Source organism: Sciurus carolinensis, chromosome 14, assembly GCF_902686445.1.
Source record: "Sciurus carolinensis chromosome 14, mSciCar1.2, whole genome shotgun sequence".
Taxonomy (NCBI): domain Eukaryota; kingdom Metazoa; phylum Chordata; class Mammalia; order Rodentia; family Sciuridae; genus Sciurus; species Sciurus carolinensis.
The window spans coordinates 20,095,956-20,117,624 of NC_062226.1; the positions used below are offsets into that span (position 1 = coordinate 20,095,956).

The 21,669-nt window shown below is 53.1% G+C and overlaps 1 protein-coding gene and 1 long non-coding RNA gene across 7 annotated transcripts in view; both read right to left on the reverse strand.

The window, feature by feature from the left end:
• The window catches only part of Znf618 (zinc finger protein 618), a 160,291-nt gene that overhangs the window by 77,680 nt on the left and 60,942 nt on the right, over positions 1–21,669 (reverse strand). The gene's annotated exons all lie outside the window — the stretch shown is intronic.
• On the reverse strand, positions 18,726–20,932 carry LOC124964498 (uncharacterized). The gene is made up of 3 exons (XR_007104983.1): positions 20,882–20,932; positions 20,088–20,496; positions 18,726–19,184 (listed from the first exon to the last, which is right to left on the reverse strand). It is a non-coding gene; the product is annotated as an uncharacterized LOC124964498 (long non-coding RNA).

The following is a 21,669-nucleotide window of genomic DNA, read 5'->3' on the forward strand; positions in this document are numbered from 1 at the left end:
CAGTTGTTGGAAGGAGTTGTTGAAACGCAGTTGTCTCTACAGAGGCCCAGGTGGTGGCACTAACACTGGGGGACTGGAGCGGTCGGAGGAAGGAAGACCACCTGGGCAGAGTCAGGGGTGCGGGCGTCCCACGAGGGGCAGTGTGGGAGGGCCAGCCGGGGGCGGAGTGCTGACATGCCTGGACAGTGGGAGATGTCCACCACAGCACCGTCACGCCATTGCCCGCGGCAATGGTGACCTGTGGTGCCGAGAGCTCAACTCTCCGGAATGGCGCTCTGCAGCACTTAAGGCTGGGGCTGTCTGTGTACACCACAGGGGTCCCCCCGGCTTGCATTAAGCTTAACATGGATTCTGCCATTTTTCTAGGCCAAAAAGATCAAATACCAGCAACTTCTCGATCCCACCTAAAACGCAAACCACTTTTACCCCGTACCACCCGACCTCTTTCTCAACTTGAACTGAACTCAAAGAGCACAGGGCTGAGGGTCTGAGTTCCAGTCTCGGTTTTGCCATGACTAGCTGAGGGATCTTCAGCAAGTCTCCTCATCCGCAGCTCAGCAGGATGCTAACTCAAGAACCTACTTCACAGGACGGTGTGAGACTTAAGATAACCTCAAGGAGGTGACAGGTGAACAGATTCACACAGGTTCAGCTGGGATCATTATAACCACCATTAACAACCCTGGATGTAGTCACAGAGGCCACCATTTATCCAGCCCAGGAAACAGGCACAGGCAGAGAAGTCCTTGTACAAGATCTCACAGCAGGTCAATGAGGGGAAGGGCCCACCTGGCTGCCCAGAATTCCTTGCTGTGAAAGTCAGCCTCCTGAAGGTCCAGCCTACCACAGCACTGGCTTCGCCCATGGGCGGGGCACCCTCAACCGGGAACACAGGTGCAGCACCAAGCCCGTGTGGGGTCAGCAGTGATGGCTCTGGTCACGGGAACTGCACCGCTGTGGCCGTCACACCTTCCTCTTCTGCCAACAGATGATGTGCTGCTGAAGGATGCAGCTTCCAGTCCTGGCTCGCTCTGAGTCTCACTCTGAACCTCTTCCCTTTCTCTGGACCTGAGGTTCTTTGCTGGTGAAAACAGGAGTGGGGGCAGAGGTTCCCCGCCTTTCCTTCCATCTCTGCCACTCCACGTTGAGCTGACCCAACCTTAACAGACCCCTCTATGGCTAATGAAATATGGAGGGCACAGAGGACCCACAGGGACCCTCTTTCTCGCTCTTCCATGGCTGGGGGACATGGAATCCAAGCCCTCCAGTCCCCACCAGAGTGCCCACCCCCAACCCTACCCCACCTATTCCTTATTCACCAGCTTCTCCACAGGACCTGGCAAGGCTATTTTTGGTTTCATTCGACCTTCCTCTTCCCTCCCAAATGAATGTTAAGTTGTTCTTTTCCATTCTCTTATTAAGGGTTTTCTTGGAAAGAAAATATTATTCCAAACCCAGAAATTTTATTTCTAAATTTGTGCAAATGTAAGTTGTAAGACATTAGCTGCATTTCACATTTTGTGCAAATGGCAGAAACAGGCAATTCGTGTGCTACGGGATGGGGGCTGGCCAACGATTTCGATAAAATAAACCCTTTTTTAATTTAAATGCTAATGCACTGAATTAAAATTTAATAACTGAGGAAATTGAAAAGCCGAGCAGGAATATTGGAAATAAATCCAAGCAGAAACAGCTGAAATTAAAATTCTAGAGAGTGGGAGGACAGCAGCTAAGCTGTCTTATATGATTACATTTTTTTTTTTTCAGAATGAAGCAAAAAAAAAAAAAAAAAATCCTATCTCTCGCTGGCTCTAGGGCAGTAAATCCACAGTGCTGTGATTTATTGCTCAATTTTCCTGAGGGAAAAAGGCTTTCTTTCATGCTGAAATATTTCATAAATTTCAAGCCAGCATAAATTCTTAATTTAAAAGTTATGGAGGTCACATTTAGTGCACTGGTACGGTTCCAAAATCTTAAAGGAATAGCAGCAACCAAAGGAAAAAAAAAAAGGGAGGGGTAGAATTGGCTTTTTTTTTTTTTTTTTTTTTTCCATTTTGGTTTTAATTCACAAGTTGAAATTTCATTATTAAAGATTCCTCCTGGATGGATGGAACCCAAGCATGTGGGGAACTGATGTGTGTTTGGAAATCTGCTGTAAAAGATAAAGAGATAAAGATTTAATTCAATTATAGAAAGACTTTTTTTTTTTTTTTTTTTTTTTTTTTTTTTTTTTAAAGCCACTTGAGGAATTTCTGGTAAAAATTTCCTCCCTCCATTGCTCGGGAAGGGGTGAGGGTGGGGGAGGGTGGCCAATGTAATTGCTTCTCTTAGATCTCCAATCTTTTGTGCACACTGATATATTCATTTGTTATACAGCTGTTCAGCGGCGGAAAGAATGCTGGGGCGCCCATAATTCTAAGCAAATCAATCAAAAATTAATGATTTGTCATGCTTGCACAATGGAGGAAAAACAGCTCCTTGGGTCCTGGCTGCCTAGTCTTGAAGAATAAAATGCCTTTCTGTGATCAGAGAGCTCAGCCAGAGGTTCAGGGAGGCTGAGGTAGCACCACACACGGGGGCCCCAACCCCCCAGTTCTGTGAGGTTGAAGGGGTCACCATCTTGGAGTGGGCATGTCCAAGATGGCGCCTTAGCCAGTCAAGCCCAGGACAGACCCTGCATAGCACACTTCCACGGTGGTGTAATTAGGATCATGCCTTTTCCCTCCCCGACTGCAACATGAAAATCACTTCCTCTTGGGAGAACTGAAGGACTGCCCCCTCCCCCCACTATTTAATTTGTCCCTGTTCATTGTTCTCCCAACACTGCTAATATACCACTATCAACGCCTTCCACCAACTCCAGAAGACTGAGACCACAGTTCCTGCAGTGCCCACAAAATACTCCCACACCAGATGTCACTCCTCCTGGGCAATGACCATATCCCACAAATGGCCAAGTCTCAAGCGCCCAGCTCAGGGCTTGGCATGGAGCAAATATTCAGCACATATTGCTGAATCTGTTCACTGGGATTATTTCTCAGGAGATAACTGATAATGACGTTGCCTAGATAAATGAACTGCATTGGCAATTACTTGGATGAAATTTATCAACTGATCTGTGATCATCAATTGCTCCTTTACTCACTCAGCAGATAGTTCTTGAAAACCTACTATGTGCCAAGCACTGTGCTGGGCTCTGGGTGGGTAGCCTCGATTCCACTAGAGAACAATTCCAAATCTCCATGGGTCCGTTTTAGAAAGATCACTGTGGCTGCCAGGTTGGCAAGAGACCGTGAGGCAGGGAGAATGTAGGAGGCTGGCAAGGCTCCGGGCACATGGTATGGCGGCTGGGGGCTGGGGATGCGGCACTGGCGGGAGTGAGGAAGCGCTGGCTTCCGAATAGGCAGAGTCCATGGGGCTCGCGGATGAACTGGGTGACGGGTGAGTGAAAGAGTCAAGCCAGATGCCAAAAACCTTGGGCAACAGCATCAAGACCTCCACGTCTCTCTGGTACATGGGACTATCAACCGTCAGCGCGGCGCCATACAGATCATCCGAAAGGGGGCAGTGTAACAGGTCGACCAGCCCCTCCATTTCCCACTCATTAGCAATGCCACCTTTGCAGTTTTCTAAATTTCTAAATCCTCTCAATCCACACCCACGGCCACTTACCCTACACACGTGGTCCTTGGCCTCTAGAACCATGGAGTGAAGCCTGGTCCCAAGCAATGTGAACGAGCTGTTCCCCTGTCCAACCTCCAGGCTCCCCGGGGCCCAGAGTCCTCACTTCCATTCACCAAGGGTCCTGAAAGACACCTCTTAAGAGTGACTGTGCCAAGGCTGAACAGTGGTTTTGCAAGTTATAAGGAAGACTGTTCCTCTCCAACTCAATGTATTATAAATTCTCTAATTAAACCGTGTCTCTAATTATGATTCTAACATATGGTACTTGGTTTTTAATTCTGTGTTTTCTTTCCCAATTGAATGTGGCTGCTCAAAGCCACTGACTGCCCTGGTTACCAAGCCTAGGGGGGAAGTAGAGCTCTTGGGTGCAAAGAACTAGTACTAAGTTGGATGCATGTTGTTTTCCAGTAAATATTTATAGAGTTCATTCTAGGTGTCTGATTCTGAGCAAAGTCTTGGGGGTATGCAAGCTAAAATGAATCAGACATGTTTCCTTATTATTCTCTCCCCCAAACAGTTCTGTGTATTACTATTAAAGTGCCTACTATGTGTTGGGCACCAGGACAGCTGAGGAAAGAGCTCAACAAGAATAATCAGGGTGATAGGCAGTGATGGCTTAATGACTCAAGCTACCTATTTATAATCATCGACTGGTAACTCTGAAAAGAAAGGGCCAGATTCCATGAGCAACTTTGACAACAAGATCCAACAAGACCGCAGGGTCAAGAGCGAGGGGTGCTTGAACAGGAAGCCCAGAGCTCATTCTCCACAGGCAGAAGAGAAAATCTAGACGCCAAAGAAGCTCACTGGCTGGGTGAAGGCAGCAGCGTCCACCACCTTCAGTGCAGCGAGAGGGCACCACCTTGTCCACCTGGGAGCCGGGTCGCTCAGCCAGGCAGGGCTGAGGTCTGCTCTGATGGCCTGTGTCTCTGGAAGAGAGAACCAGCACGCTGTGAAGCGTCTCCGCCTGGAGGTCCTGTCTGGACTCCCAGGCCACAGCCCAGCCTCCATCTAGACTTCTAGACTTTTTCCCTTTGATCTTGCTCTGGAGTGCAACAGCGCTCCACAGGAGAGGCGTGAAGGCTGTCCCCTAACAAGGGCCAGGCAGCGTCCACGAGGGAGGCTTGGAGACACACCGCCCATCAGCCAAGCTTCTGACCACAAGGGAAACACGGGGCAAGGACTGGTTTCTTCCTTTCTTACAGTTATGCAGCCTTCTGCCCTTGGTCTCTAAGGTTAAGTGTCAAGAAATAAATCCGGTTTCCTTGGACTGGAACCAACATGGGCCTGTTTGTTCCCTGAGGTGGGGGTGGGTCTCCCAGGGTTTTTCTTCACCAGCAGCTGTGCCCACTGCATCTGGACCCTAATAACTGCAGGGTCACCAATGGCAAGTCGGTCATTAGTCAGCACCTGTACATCAGGCAATCCTGATTCTGGGGCTTTCAAACAGCCCTGAAAGCACCCACCATGGGTCCCCGAATGGAGAGACCAGCAGCAGAGGGCCCAGAGCAAAGGCCACTGTCCTCTCCCAGGACAAGAGCTAAGACCTAGAACTGGCGAGGAGGTTGACAGGAAAACCCAGGGAGGCCAGTGGGGTCTGAGCTGAGGGGAGCTCAGGCCTGGTCTCCCTTCCAGGGCCAGCTGCTGCCCTCAGGTTCCAGGACCACACTGGGCAGAAAGAACCTCTGGCCAAGGCAAGAGCGGCCATCCTAGGACTCAGCCTGGGCACAAGGCCCTCCACTTACTAGTGAACCTCTGACCAGTCACAGTTTTGAACCGTCAGTTGTAAAATGGGGATGGGGGTTGAGGGTCCTAGAGCCCCCTCCCAGGGTTTCTGTGAGGTAAGAGGCACCGATTGGCCCCATGCCTAGAATAGGCTTTCACATCCACATAATGTCAGCCAGAACGAGCCCCTCAGCACAGAGGGATCAAGAAGGGTGACCGTCCAGGAGCAGCTGTGTCTGCTGGGCACCTCCTGGGTCCGCCTGCTCGGTCGGACACAGCATGCAGCTCGACTTAATGCCTTCAACTACCCTACGGGGCGCACATCAGGGCCCCGGGCCAGGAGAGGTCTCAGAGGCAGCTGGGTGTGGGGCCAGCAGGGAGGCTGGGTGGAGACCCCACCCCAGCTGCTCCACATCCAAGCCCACCTTCCAAAGCCTACGCGGTCCTGCCTACGGGGTGGGCAGGTGACCTTGGAGAGTGACTTTCCCTGTCTTTTGGAATGGACACACTCCTCTGGGTTCATAAATGCTACTCTGTTTGTTTTCTTAAAAAAAAAAAAAAAATGCATCCCAGTTCCTTACAGTCACACAGTTAATCTCTCAATTTACAAAAGAGTGGGTCATGTGACTGGATTCCACAAAAATTCTCTCTCCAGGTTTATGATTTTACAGAAAACTCCAGGGAAAACCGCCTGGAGCGAGTTAAAACCAGATCAGCCATAAACCATGTCCTGGTACAGTCTCACCATGCCAAGACTCAGATTACTCATTAAATATGTGATAAATATTCACTTCAGATCAGCAGGAAGTGGGAGGGAGGATAAAAAAAGAGAAAACTTTTTTGATTCCTGGGGAGGGAAAATCTACTACAAATAAAAAGAGTTGAAAACTCCAAATTAGATGAACCCGACATTGGGGGACAGGGTTATAATCCACCCTCTTAAGTATCTTTAAGTGAGCCAGGAGGAAAAGGCTGGCCTCCAAACTCTTCAGGGGCATTCAAGGCTCGAGTCCCCTGGGACATGGCCGAATTAATGCCAGGGTGCCCAGATGGGGAGGAGCAAGAGCTGCTCAGGCCACAAGAGCCCTCCTCCCACCTGCTGGGAAAGGCACTCCCTGGCCCTCAGTCTGCCTGTCTGCCCAATGGGGCTGCCTGCTGATGGCCCCTCAGAGACCTTCCAACAACTCTGACACCTGGTACCGGGCAGACGAAGGTTCACATCCTGCCAGGGTCATAAATAGCTGTGTGACCTTGCTCCAGTCACAGCACATCTCTGAGCCTCCATTTCCTCCAAAGTAAAATAGATAAAAATCATCCCGTCACACGGTCACTGGATAGATGATAAAAAGCCTGCCACACTCTCCGTGAATGCCAACAATACTGCATGCGACACAGACCTGGATGACGTCACTATGACGACATGGAGGGTGGGAGGTAAAAGTAACACATTGAGACAATTCTGACTGTTCCAGCATGGAGCCTGCAGATGGATGGGCTGGGCTCAGACCCTGGCTCCCTGACTCTCAAGCTGGGTGACACCAGGTAAGTCACTTAAACTGTGACTCAGTTTCCTCGTCTGTCAAATGGGAGTGACAACAGTATTGCCTCACAAGGTTACTGAGGTCCAAACCGTCTTATACACATAAAGCTCTCTGAAGAGTGTCTGACACACGCTAAGTATTACCTCTGTAAGGAATCATTTTCTATTCAGTGATTTCTCAGTAGTGAATTTTAGCTATAAAATTACCATTTACTAAAACTCAAAAAAGCCCTTTTTCCCTCTAAACCTCCGTTTCCCCAGTTATAAACCAGAGAAGTGGATGATGTGGGCTCTGGGGCACCTCCTCGTTCTGCATCTCGCCCTTGACACCTGTCGTCTCATGGCCCAGATGCCTCTTCCAGGAAGCCCTCCCGGACCACAGGCCAAACCCACGAGCAGCCCAGACACCACCATTCTGCAGGTTCCCTGAGGCTGCCTGTGTTGAGCACCTGTGTCTCTCCACATCCAGGGTTGTGCTGCATACAGACAGGGCTTCATAAAGGATCAAAACTAGAACAGTACTGCCAGTACTTAGAGAACTGGGGTGGTGGACGGGTCTAGGGGATGACCTAGTCCAAGAATGGCAAACGAGTTCATTTTCAAAGTCACTCTAATCAATCAGTAGTGGCTGCCTGGCACAGTGTGTGGGGAAGGAGGGCCGTGGCGGAGCTAAGAGAGGCAGAGCCGTGATCGGCTACTGCTGTCTGCACTGAGCACGGTAAAGCTGGGCACGGCACGCTCGCCCTCGTCTAGGACAACATCCTCCTTGTACAGACGGGCAAGCCGAGGTCTCCTGACCCGCAAAGCGCCCTATTCCAGGTCACCACATTCTCATTTGCAAAAACATTCCTACATAAAAGAGCTGTGGCCTGTTAAAATTTGGAGTAAAAAGAGACATCAAAGAAGAGAGAAGTTCAGAGACAATAAATACACACAGGAAAGAAAAAAAAAAAAAAAAAACAAGGAAAGCGTAGGGCTTACTTTTGTTGTGAAAGAGAAATAACTGCAGAAGGGCAAAGTAGATGTTCTAAGTAAGATTGAAAAAAAATACAGAAAAGTCTGGAGCACAAGCTCAAAGTAGAAATCTTATGAATTCCTATTGCAAAATAACTCCTGGTCAGCCAACCACGATCTCTATAAATATATCACAGGATCAACAGTCCAGGCAAACAGGGAGGAGGAGAACAACTGCATGAATTTTTTTTTCAAAATCAAAATAGTTCCTCTCGCAGTTGGAAAGGAAGGGTCCACCCATTTTCCTCCAAATGAGAGGCCCGTGCAGAAAAAAGAAAGATTGTAATTCTACACATCTCAATGGGTACATGCTGAGAAATCTGGGCAGCCAGACTATTTTGAAATTATTCTACAATTCTGTTTTCTTTGCAGAGGACAGAAAAAAAATTCTTGTGTTCTGAATTCATTTGGGCAGCCATGATTTTACAGTGGCTTCCATGGGATAATGGAACAGCCACAGACACGCCACGGGGTCTGGGCTAGAAAAACAGAAAAAGTCCTCTAGGTCTTTTAAATAAGGCGATGTTACACAGGGATCTGGGTATACGGTGACAGACGAACTGAGAGGCCGAACAGGACAGAGGGGCAACCAGGGATCAACAGGAGCTGCTGCCACCCTGCCCAGGCCTGGCCTGGCAGGAAGGGAGGAGATGGTGCTGTCAACAGGTGGAGCTGTCCAGCAGAAGGCAAGTGCTGCCCAAGGGGTTGGACCAAAAAAAGGAGGGCTGGGGCCATGCAAAAAACACTAGGAGAGCGGAGGATGAGTGGGACAAGCAGCCCAGACTTCCCTCCCCTATACCCATCTTCCTGCCTAGCAGCCCAAGGGAGAGCAAGGGCTTCTGGGAAATGTAGTCCTGGGTGCCACCAAGCACAGCAGGACAAAGAAGGGGGGTGCTGAGTGGACCCACCAGCTTATGGGCTCAGAGGGCACTGGGCTCCAGGACCCTGTCCTATGCAGCTCCCCAGGGGGCCCACCTGGCCATCCTGTGTGACTCCACCTTCCTTCCTCACAGGCCACGGTTGTCTTGAGCTGTACCACACAGCAGATTCGCAGCCTGCAGTTTAAAGGAAGTCTGGGAAATGGAAGCCTAGCCATCAGATCCCAGTCCGGCAACACGCAGGATGCGTGGTGGCCCCCAGCACAGTTTTATCTCCAGCCTCTGCTGAGATCCTACTATTGCCAGAAAACAACCAAGACAGAAAACTAAACGTCCCCAACCCATGGCCAGTGGACCCAAGCACCCAGTATCCCCTGACCAGAGCGACAATACCCTCACAGGGATCGGGCAGAGGCTCTGAGGCACTGAAGTCTGACACCAGCTGGGCTGAGGGAAACCTACTCTGGAGGCCCTGGAACTTTCCAACCTGAAGGCCACTCCGCAGCCACACTGAACTTTCTGTTGTTATTGTTTTCAATACAACATAAGAGGCAAAACATTCCTAGCCTACAGGAGCAGGCTTAGTCCTGTGAACCTCTTTGTCCTGGTTGCTGCTGAAGGCTTAATTTAACTACAATCTGCAAGAAAGAAAGGGCCCTTCCCCTTGCTGTAAGGCTCCGTCCCACCTCCCCTGGGCCACAGGGCCACCGCCCTCCCCAGTTTTCTTAAAGCACTTATTGCCTGAGCCATTTGAACAGTATTGATCAAGCAGCTGGTTTACTCAGTCATCTTTTTATGACCTGTCTACCAGTTGGACCATCCATCTTCCCCAGGCGGAGGCCATGCCTCTGGATTCCCCAGTGCCCACCAGACAGCCCAGCACACACAGCGCATCTACACAACATCCTTAAAGGGGAAGAGGACTCAGGGTTCCAGAGACTCAAGCCTGGAGTGAGGTAGGAATAACACCTTCCATCAGGGCTCCACACACGTGTGCACAGTGACTCAGGGGTTCCTCCCATCCATGGCTTCATTTAGCTCTTCACCAGGCAGGAGTCTTCCATTTCAGAGAGGAAGGAGCAGAGGTCAAGTCACTCTGCCCGGACTTACACAGTGACTAGCAGAGCTTGAGGTTCAAGCCCTTGTCATCTTTCAAGACGAATACTGAGCTTCCCTTCCTGAGATCCCACATCTTGCTTTTCTTTCATGAAATAACTTCATTTAATGAAATAATTAAATGAAGAGTTCATACACATACGACCTCTGGAGCAGAGGCCAGCACAGACCAAGTGCTACCAAGTCCGCCACCGTCTCCACTGTTCCGGTCCTGAAGGGGCCTTGCAGACCACGGAACTAGTTTCAAGCAGTCACCGTAACCCATCATCAATGGCTAGTCATGTCATGGCCAAAGCAGGAGACAGTGGGAAATGCCTACATTCAATTCAAACTGGGAAACTACAAAGTCCTATGACACAAGGTTTGAAGACATGTGTTCTCCCAAGTCCACTCAAAGCACTGACCACCCCTGTGCCAGGGAACCACCAACACGCTCTTCAAAGCTGGGCTTGCCTCTCACCTCGCACGGGCTTTGCTAGTGAAGCCTGGGTCCCAAGGCACACACGCTGTCCCTCAAGCCAGAAGGCCTGCTGTACGCACAGAAAATAAAGGCCCGGAAGGAGAAGTGGGCACCCACCAGATGGTGCGCGTGAGTGCAATCCGCAAGCCCTCTCCCGGGTGCGGGCTACGCCCCTCCTCTGGGGGCCCAGGTGGGCCTCTGGTCACGCTCTGCACTTTCAGCCTGGCATGCGAAAAATGAACATTCCAGCCACAGCTCACGGTTTGGTCCAAAGTCTTTGGACAGATCTTACAAGTCAGCAGCCACCAACCCCAGCTAAGATGCAGGTCGCAGAGGCAGCACGGTGGCCAGGCTGGCATGCTGGCTCTCCCTCCAGGTTTCACTACAGGACCCAGCAGAGCAGGTGTGTGTCGTAGCTGCCGCATCCCCTGCCACACGGCCTTCCCAACTCCCACATCCTTGACTCCAGGATTTCACTCTGAGAAGCAAAGTCTGAGTGTGGTGCAAAAGAAGGGGAAAAAAAAAAGTGTCCTGCACACCGATGTCCCCTGCGTTGCTGACAGCACATCTGGGGAAAGCCACGGTGCCCAGCAATGCCAGCTAATCCTGCCCAGAGCCACTGAGGGGAGTTGGGGCGGTGGAGACACACCCACATGGAAAACACCTGCTAAGATGAGGTGCCAAGGGCAGATCATGTCCCCCTGACCTGACATCACATTTACATCAGCAAACGCTCCATGCACACACAGGATCCCCAAAAGCTCGTGCCTGGGACGATTAAAAAAAAAAATGAATGACTTCTTTCCTCCTTCCTGCTCGGCCTTCTATTATTACTACTTTGGGGGGAAACCCAGTATACTTTAAAACTCTCACCCTGTAAGAGCAGGGAGTGGGACAAGGTGGGGTCCCATCCTATTCCATACTAGAGATCTGTGACTATTATAAGCATCTGCCTCTACTGTGTGTCCTGAGGGTGGACCGTCCACCCAGGGGCAGTTCCATCTCTCAGGGCAGTCACACTCCACCTGGGCCGCCCGGCAAGATGGCCCCTGGAGGACCTTCAAGCCCTGGGGCTCCCCCTTTCTGACTGTTAGAGGCAGCCCAAGCCTACTGCCTTCCTGACGCAGGGGACCCTGGAAGCGAGGCTTTCCAGCTGCAGGAAGGGGAGACCACAGCAGCGGTGAGAGCTAGTGTGCTGAGATACTTAGGGGTCAGCGACTCTGAGGGGCTCCCGAAGCGCACCTGATCTCACCGACGGTCTCGCTCCCCAGGGCCTGTGCACACACTTCACCATGAGGAAACCCAGGCGGGGGGCGTGGCTGCTGTTTAGGGGACTGAATCCAGTGGAGAACAGCCGCAGAGGGGCAGTCCACCCACACGGCTCGGGCTGGGACGGGAACAGGGCCAGGAGGCTCAGTGCTCACCTCACCTGTCACCACGTACCCGTGCCCACATCAAGCACAGCAGTGTCTCGCTCCTGGACTCCCCAGAGATCCTGACGCTACTGTAAGTTTATAGATAGACACGGATGCTCAGACCAGGGGACTCACTAGTCTAAATTCACATGGCTGGCAAGCATTGGGGCCAGCATCTGAGCCCAAGCTCTCTGGCCCCAAAGCCCGCGCACCCAACCGTCATGCCATTGCTAACCCTCCAGAGGAAATGCAGTGAGGGGCTACTGGGGTCAGAGTGCACCTCCGCGTAAGAAAACACACCCAGAGTCACGCTCAACATCACTGGAAGTGATGCTGTCCTCCCTGGGGAGGCCACTGTCAGAGAGACAGCCACCTGGTGAAGAAGCAGTCAGTGGGTCTGAACAACAGGACGGATCGGCTACCCAGGGCAGGAATGGGCGCAGTGGGGGGAGAGGGGTGGTCCTTGGCAGGACAGTCCAGCTCTGGATGCTCCTGGAAGAACCCAGGCTTCCCCAATGCTCCCGGCACCCGCCTGCATCGCCAGCTTTCTGTGCTCCTCATGGAAGGGCCACCATCTTTGAGTGAAATGCTGCGGACCAAATATTTCATTTCCTTTATTCCCCTCTTCCTGGTTTCACAAGTGTAGTAAAAAGTTAATGAATCTATAAATTGCTCACTGGCTTAAAAAAAGAAAAAAATAGTTAATGGAAATTTTAATGAAACGCCCTGTCTGCTCAACCGATAGGGAACCCAGGGCGGGAACACCTGGCACCGTGTGGCCCAAATGGGGACAAGACCCTGAGGGCAGTCCCCAAAAGAAGCGGGGTTCCAACAGCATCTCCAGGAATCTCCATCTCCAGGCATCTCCATCTTCTGGGGCCACTTGAGTCACAGCCATCCAGGGGACACGGGTCAGATCGTCAAGCAGGAAACCTGTTTATAGGGACAGGAGTAGGCACTGCATGACTCTCCTGAGGCATGTGACCAAGGGGCAGAAGGCATGAGAACTGGAAAGCCACCGTGTGCCCAAGAGTCCACTGCATCCAGCTGCCAGACACCCCCACCTCTGGAGACACCGGAGTGGACGGGGAAGGGCTGCAGACTTTGAAGGATGTGCCCCAGGCCTGGGGGCACCAGCTCCCCACCAGAACGCGGCCTTAATGCCCACCGTGCAGTCGCTGGAGACCTTACTTCTGACAGGCCCTCACTTTCATCTGGTGAAGTAAGAGAGGCTCCAAGATGCTCAGTGGCCACCCCCAGGTCACACAGCTCGTCCAGTTTCATTGCAGCAGGTCGTTATTTGTGAAAACCCCCCTAGATTATGTTGAGGCTCCTCTCGGGCTTTCCTTTCTCTGTCCCAGGCTCCTCCTTGGTCTTCGTCATCTCCGGCGACCTTCCCAGTGACAGCCACACTGCTCCTCGGAGCTCTCGCCAGCGCTAAGCCACACCTGCTGCTCTGGACACTGGCAGGCTCTGAGACCTCCACGCTCCCTGCTGGGTCAACTCTCTCCCCACCTTCCAAGTCTAACCCTAGATATCCCAGGAAACCTCCCAGTTGTCACCACCTGCCCTAGTCCCCGTCTCTAGGTCCCTTAGCACCCTGTCGCCGAAGGCAGGTCTGCAGCCCCTCTGATGTATATTTGTCCCAATGGTCCTGAGGCTCCGTCACTGTCCACCTCCCTTCCCAGGCTCAGGGCAGACCAGAGGCAGGGACCAAGGCTCCCTCACCAACCACCAGCCTGGCCTGAAGAGACAGGAAATGCCAAGCACAGTGGGGTGGTGGGAGATGTGTCCCCAAAGAATCCCTGCCACACAACCCAGCTCAAACCCTGCAGCCAGGGCCAGCTCTGGCCTCCCCAGCCTCCTGAACCCACGGCTGCTGGGGATGATGGAGGGCTGGCAAGAGCAGGATGAAAGCCACTGCCTCCCAGGTCTTCACCCGCCTCGCCACACCCTCCAAGGCTCTGACGGAGCCAGTAGAGCCAGGGCCCAAGAAGCAGGAAGATCCAGAAGGCAGGGACCAGGGACAGGGAGTGGCCACAGCGCATGCTCAGGAGAGAAGTCTGAGCCTACAGGTGTCCTGGTGACAATCTGAGCCAAAGGCAAGCTACACAGACAGACGCAGACACCAGCCTGCCAGCAACTGGGGACAAGGAATACCTGGAAATTACAACCGCTGCTTCTGGTTTCCAGAGACTTTGACGCCTCTTGCTCTTTGTTTTTCCCCTAAACCAGTTACAATTAGCATGGAGGGATATAATTACGTTGTTAGTCTAATTGCCTGCTTGAAGCAGGATCTACGGGGGCTTAATGGAAGATGTGGAGGGGGGGAAGATAAAATAAAAAGTCAGGATAATCACAGAAGAGATGTGCAGCGTGACTTTCTTTCCAGGTAGAAAGACCCAGGCCTAAGCCATGCCAGAGGGCTGGAATTGCCTCCCGGGCCAACGCAGGGCCGGGCTGGGTGGGGAGCAGCGCAGCTTCTCTGGAAATTGATTTTGGAGATGCTGACCTAATTAATCAGAAAACGATCCTAGAAAGGCCCTTGGATTTGGAGCCTTCACACTATTATTGGCAGTGACACACTTACATGTTGGCAGGCAGTGTTTTCCCAGGTGCAGCCCAAGTGGTGGCGGCCGACAGGGCTGGGCCACAAGAGGCCCTTCAATGGGCGGGGGAGAGGGGACACACAGTCCCCAGGGCACAGAAGTCACAGGGAGGCAGCTCTGAGGCTAGGATGGAGAGGAAGGTTCTCCTCCAGGGAAAGCGTCTACCTGGCAGGTAATGAGCACCTTGATGACAGGCATTCCAGCAGGACAGACCCTGCAGTGGGGACGTGGAGGAAGCTGAAGGGCTGTTCAAACAACACAGAGGAAAAGAGCGTGCACGGTGCCGGGAGGGCAGGGCCTCTCGCCTTCAGAGGACACTCCCAGCCACTGACGGCTGAGCGGAGGCTTGTGCCGGGAGGCCCAGCCTGCCAAGGGGAACGAACACTCTTCCCTGGGTTTTCCAGGAGCACAGCAATTTCTAATAACCAGAGCTACCTCCCTGCGGAAGAAGTGAGGCTCCAACACACAAGTCAAAGCCCAGGTGACCTCACGGCAGCGACAGACACCATGGCAGAGGCCTCCCTCTGTTCTGTGCCTTCTCCTCCATCATCCCCTTAGTCCAGTTGTAACATCTGGACTGGAGACCAGGAAGTCCACATTCAAGCTTTATCTCTGTGACTTCAAGGCTGAGAAAACAGGCAAGAGATCAACTGCCCCACTGTCCTTGAGCTTCCCTCCTGGGGACAAGGAGGTGAACCCAAGATCGAATGGCAACCTTAATGTAGAGTTTCAAAATGCAGAAAAGCAGGAAGCTTCCCTGCAAGTCAGTAAGTGCAGAGACGACTCCCTGAGCAGGCCTGACCCCGGGGACAACACCCCTCACCCTAGCAGAGCACAGCGGGCAGTGCCTCCTGTACCTGCCACCAGGAAGGAACACCCAGGTGCACCCAGCACAGTGGACTCTGGGCATGACGGCTGGCAAACAGTAGGCTCAAACACGCCAATGGCTGAGCGGCACCAAACAGGCCCTGAGGGGACAACTACCAGGTGGGTCTGATGAAACAGCACGTCACCTTTTAACGCACTAAGTTTGGATCTGAAACAGCTCAGCTTGGGGCCTAGACCAGAGGACTTTCGGAATCCTTGCACTTTCCACCTCCCACACCTGCTCTCTCCCCTCTGACCTGCCCACTGTGGAGCTGGGTCACTCTCTAAGGCCCTGACCCCTCCGTGGGCAGGAGCATGAGGACCTGGCTTTCCTGTGAGGTGTGGGAAAGGCAGGCGCTGCCTCCAACTGGCTTGGGCCTATAAACAGCCCCCAAATCCCTGGGCTGCCGGGGAGAAGCAGGTGGGGCCGAGCTCTCTGCCCTTTCCTGTCCGGGGCTGATGGTGGCAATGGAGGTGCTGGAGGCCTGCAGCTGGAGGCCTGCAGCTCGAGGCAGGGAAGGCTCCACGTTTGGCTCAGAGCAGAAAGACCCACGAAATCCAATAAAGACGCGGGCGGGAGGCCACTGTGCTCTCGGAGAGGCCAGAGCATCTCCCTGCACGCAATCCACACGCTCTGCCGCCAGCCCAGGGAAAGGAGCCGCCACGCTGACCCTTCATCGAGAGTGACATGATGGCGATCAGAGGGGCGTCGTCCTGGACCTCCCCCTCCCTCCACCTCCCAGCTCCTCAACCTAAAGGACTTGAACGTCCGAGGTGGCTGTGGTTTCCTTGAAGGGGGCAGGGGAGGCAAAAGAGTGAAGGTTTTATTTACAATAAAACGTGACAACAGAGGGGTCACACACTCCTTTCTGGGCGAGAGGACTGGTGGCCGCTTCCCATTCTGAGAGGCAGGGCGGCCCCCGCCTGTGGAAAGCCTCCTCAGGGCCGTTCCAGCCTCCAGACGTGGCCTGCCAGCCGGCAGCCTAGCGCTGAGCTGTGGGAGCACAGGGCAGAACTGTCAGCTGGGGTCAGTGTCAGTCACCTGGTAAGCACTGCAGGCACGTGGCTGTGCAACCGGAAGGTTCCAGTCGGGACGGTGTGCCAAGCTCAGAGCTGGAATTTGGGGACTGAGGCGGTGATAAGAAGGACACCTGAGGGAACTTGCTACCCAGATGGGCCGTTCCTGACCCCATGTGAGTGTGCGCTCGGTGTGCAGTGGTGGACGGAGCACCGCATTCACGCTGCCCCTCCAGTGCCAGGCGTGACACTGTTCAGATGAGGAGGCCAAAGTACCAACAGCAGGTGTCTTGCTCAAGTGGAGGAGCCAGGTTCAAATCCAGCTCCATCTGAATTCAAATTCCCCACAATCCCAACCAAGCAGTGGAGGAGGAGTCACTGAAAAGCCCCAGAGAAACCCAAACGGGCATGAGCTTGATTCCTCGCCTCCTCCGCAAACCATCCTGAGCCCTCCTCGGAACCGGGCCCCAGGTGTGGCACTGGATAACGTGGAGCCTCCGCTCAGCAAGAAGAGGGGAGATGTGGTCAATGTCATCCTCGAAGAGAACAAGGAGAGAAGAACAAAGGAAAGCTCGAGGGGCAGCCCCGAGCTGCTCGGGAAGTAGGCCTTTCTGGAACCTCCCACGGACTGGGCTCCGGGAAGACGAGGTGAGTCTGTCACTGGAAATAAGCCGGCACCTGTCAGGCAGAGTGTGGAGGGAGCGAGGTCCAGAAAGGGGGCAGGCAACCCACCCCTGGGTCCCTCTCGTGCAGCTCTCCCTGCCCGGCTGTGGGGCCATCCCCAGCACGGCACCCACGTCACCCTGGTAATTACACACGGGGTCGGGGCTGAGCGCCTCCCTCTAGGTGCCCTGAGAGCCACGGGGGAGTGGAGGTGGGGCGTCCTGGAGGAGCCGAGGACCGTCTCCGTGAACTCAGGGCAAGCCCCAGGACTCCCCTTTTCCTTGGAAAGTAGTTTCTGGCCTTGTCACCAATAAACTGTCTGAACCTTTTTTTAAAGGGTTCCCCCACTCCACTAATTGCATTCGCTGCCTTTTTCTCCATAAATTTAATTAACTTGCTATGTGACCTTGGGTGAGGCAAGCCCCGGCCCTCCTTCAAACTCAGTTTCCCTCTCTGTAAAAGGAGGGCAGGGCTACGACCTCCCCGTGCCCGGCAGCTTGAGCATCCCGGGACTCCGCCAGGGGCTGAGCCCTGGACCTTGATATTCCGGGCTGCGCAGCCAGGAACTCCCCAGAAAAACAGGACCATCCTGCTCTGACCAGCCCTGGGCCCCACAGTGGCTCTGGCTCTCAAGGTCTCGCCCCTCCAAGATGAACAGGTAGGTCGGCCTAAGCCGACAAGGTCCTCTCCATCCCCCACGGACCCCGAAGCTCGAATCTGCCTCCGGCATGTCAGCAGAGCTGCCAGGACGTGGGAGTCGGAGAGACTCCAGATCAGGGGCTGGATCCAGAGCATAAGCATGAGGCTGAAATTGTAATAATAATAACTGACATTTATATCACGCCTTTCATCCCCAAATCCCAAATTAATTAACTTTTTACGAGACATTTTTAAACTAGTGCCATTTAATAAAATTCTATTAGGAGAAGTCTTTTTTTTTTTTCCCCAGCCCTATATTTTTATTAACAGCCACCAAAAATATAATTTACAGGCAACTGAAAGCCAGTCAAGAGTGGGACAGGGAGAAGATGAGCCTGCCAACAATAGCAGGTGACACCACGCTGGCCGTGGGGCCGAGCTCCCGGCCCCGTCAGAGGTGTGGGGCCTCCGGGAGCCCCATGGGACTGACTCGCAGCCCTGCGTCCTTCATTTCATATTTATTGATCATCTATTTTCTGCAGTCACTATACTAACCGCTGCGGATAAATCAAGAGAACAAAGGAGCCATGGCCCCTGCCCTACGGGCTCTCAGCGGCTAACGGGAGAATCACCCCATGGCGGGAGCCCAGTAGCAAGACACACCCCCACCAACAGTGACACCTGGCGCAATCTGGCCGGGTTAGAGGCAGCAAGGGGAGTTTAGCATAAGCCGGGCACAGGGAGGGGGCGGGGGACAGGACCAGGCCAAGGCAGCATCCGTAAGGACCAGTGTCTGAGGAAGGAAGCAAAGGCCGGTAGGACAGAGGGAGGGACGGTGCAGGATGGGCTGGAGAGGGGAGCGAGCTGGAGGAGCTTCACCTGGGGGATGATGAGGAGCCCACCAAGGCTCAAGCACGCCTCCCATGGGGTCAGCCACGTCCTTCAAGTCCCGAGGTCACTGACAGCTGGCGCCCCTTTCCTACCTGTGGACGTCAGTTTTTACGTGCGCCTGTGGGAGCCACGTGTCAGCCACACTCACTTGCCACCAGCTGCACGTGGCTCCCGGGCTCTGCAATGGGGCTGACCAGACCTTGACGCACCGTCCCCAGAAAAGGCACGCTGATGTTGGACGAAAGACACAGTGGCCACCACCCTGACAAGAATTCTTACTGTGATGACATGCTGAACTGATAACACTGTGGAGATACTGGGCTACATAAAACACTATTCAAATGAGTCTCACCTGCACCTTTTCTCCTTTTTTAATGAGGCTACTAGAAAAATTGAGAGCGACCCATGCGGCCTGCATGGTGTTTCTATCAGCTAGACTCTGTGCTGCACATTTAAGAACAAAGAATTTTAAGTAAAATATTTATCGATCTAGTGCGGGTGAGGGAAACACAGTGGCTGGAGCAGCAGTCCACCTCGAGGGCCACTTCAGCCGAGCGTGTTTATGATCTAGAAGCGAAGGAAGGAAAAGAAGAGTCCACGCAGCTCAGACTGAGACGCTGAGGAGGGGGCGAAAGGGAGGCGTCACCCATCACGATCTCCGGACATCTAGTAACAACAACAAATGTTAAAAGAAGAAAACCAAAGAACCTAGGCCTCCCCTGACCCTCCTGCCCAGCAGCTGGGGTGAAGCATGACGAGAGAGAGGATCAGTTCTCCGAGTCCCTGCACTCCTTTCCAGAATCAGAGGCTGAGCCCGCCTGCCTCTCACTGGCCAAGGGGAGGCTGGGCGGGACAGTCATGGCCACGACGGGGGCCTGCATCCTTCTGCATCCTGGTTTCTTTCCAGCTCCTAAAGAGGTTCCACAAACTGGTGTGCTGAATGGGGACTTGGGGGAGTTTTACATTATTTAATTTTTTTTCAATTAGCGGCCATGATTTAAAATTTTGAAAGGTTTATGTAACAGCCCAGATTCAGAGCTTCTCTTCAAAAGAAAAAGAGAAAACTCAGAACACCTGACCACAAGGGGCCCGTGTCCAGTCACGGCAACAGAGGAGCCCAGGAGCTGAGCTCCTCAGGCCCAGATGTGCCACGGTGGGACTCAGGACGCAGAGCTGCCAAGTGCTTCCGAGTCTCGGTAGGTGCTGCTGAGAACACCCTCCCCGCTCAGTCCAAGGACCAGCTTCTCGTCCTCCTGTCTGCCCCGACATGAGCTTCCCTGGGCCCGGCCACTCTTGGGAGGCGGACTCACCAAACTACTGCAAGGGTTTGTTGCCACGCCTGCTCAGAGGCATCCTGTCTCACCCGTGCCCCACGGAGCACAGAAGCTCAAAAACGTCTGCCCTCTGACCACACCGAGGGCAAGGAAGACATCCAGAACTGCTCCACCCCACCAGCTCCCCCACCAAATTTCTTGCTGGTGATGTTTCCAGAATCACCTGGGACAGTCACCAACTTTGGCAAACCAACCTAGAACATCCCTCTAAGTAAATTACACTCTCCCCTGTTACCTTAGAGGCTAATCACCAGAAAATCATTAGAAGCTGAAAATTACATGGCGTTTGGGGTGACTTTGAAGCCACGTAACCAAACAGCTCTTTCTGTTGAGCAAACAAGAATTTCTTGATCGCCCTTTTTGAAGTTGTCAGAGCCCTGACTTGCTGCTATTAAAATAGAGTTTCACAATGGTTCTAAACCAGTTCTTCTAGTTTTCCTGAAAGAACTGACTGTCCAACCACAAATAAAATCTTTTATGAAATGGCAAATACAAGGGCACCAGCCCAGTGAGGTGAGACGCGATCCTTCCTCCTGGCGGGGCAAGCGAAGCCGTTCCTCTCCAGCTCGGCAAGCGTTTTCTAAGCACCAACTGCACACAGGATCTGGCGACACAAAAGTGAGTGTGGAGTCCAGCGAGTGGTCCTGCACAGAGGAGAACATCAGAGGACGTGCTGGAGACAAGCCGTGCATGAGGACAGCAGGATCTGGCAGGCCAAGGTGAAGCTCTGTCTCTATGACAAAGTAAAGGCTCTTTCTACACCTGGAGTCTGCCTTTAACAAAGTCACATTAACCAGAAAGACCAAATGTACCGGGAAAAGGGACAGAAGGGGACACCGGCTGGGGAGACTGAGGACTCCCGGGTGAGGAATCACTCCACCCAGACATTCCTCTGCTGCAAACCTACCAAGCCATCATCTCAGGGGGAGAGTGAGACTCACGGGTTTTCTCTCGTGCAACCGTCAAAGCCCAGCTCAAAAGCCCACTCCCTCCTCCATGAATCACGGGAAGAACAATTCCTGTACTGACTGCTCACTCCAGCCAGACGCGGTCCTCCACGCTGGCCAGCTACGTCCTGCTTCATGGCCCAACAAAACGAGGAGCGAGGAGCTGCTCTCATCTGCCTTTTCCAGAGGAGGAAAGTGAGACTCAGAGAGGGTCCACCAGCTGCCCAGCAGCTGGCACCCCAGGCAAGCGGGTATTCCAGACAGCACTGCGAATCTACCTCCAAGACCCAGTACTGACCCTGCTGCCCTCAGGTCTCCACAGCAGAGACCAGAGCAGAGGAAAAGGGCTGGAGTCTCCTGAGCCAAAGACCCAGTGCTGAGGAGGAAGAAGAAGGAAACCAGACACCGAGATACTGCCTGATAACAAGTTTCCAACACTGAGAACAGAGGAAATCCTAAAAGCCTCCGTAGAGGAAAGGGAAACGAGGGTCGGCCGAGCCAAGTTAAGATCAAGGGCAGAAGGCATGCACGGGGGCTACGAGGGTCTGAGGAAAAGCAGCCGGCCAGACTCAGGACAGGAAAATAACCACCTCCTCAGAGGCCCGGGGACTCCGGCACCGACCCAGCACCTTTCCTGAAAAGAACCCTGGGGGAAAAGAAGTCCAAGGGAGAAGTGCCAGAGAGAATTTAAAAAGGGCCAAGGCAACCCAACAGAGAGCGAAGTCTACAAGTGACTGGAAACCCAGGCGGGACGTTCAAGGCAGCTCACGCTGAATTCCCGAAAACATAAGGCAGAATTTTTCTCTTTAAAAGCTGGACATAAAATTCCACATCTCCTTAGCCAAGAACAGACCATGGAGGAAGGATAAG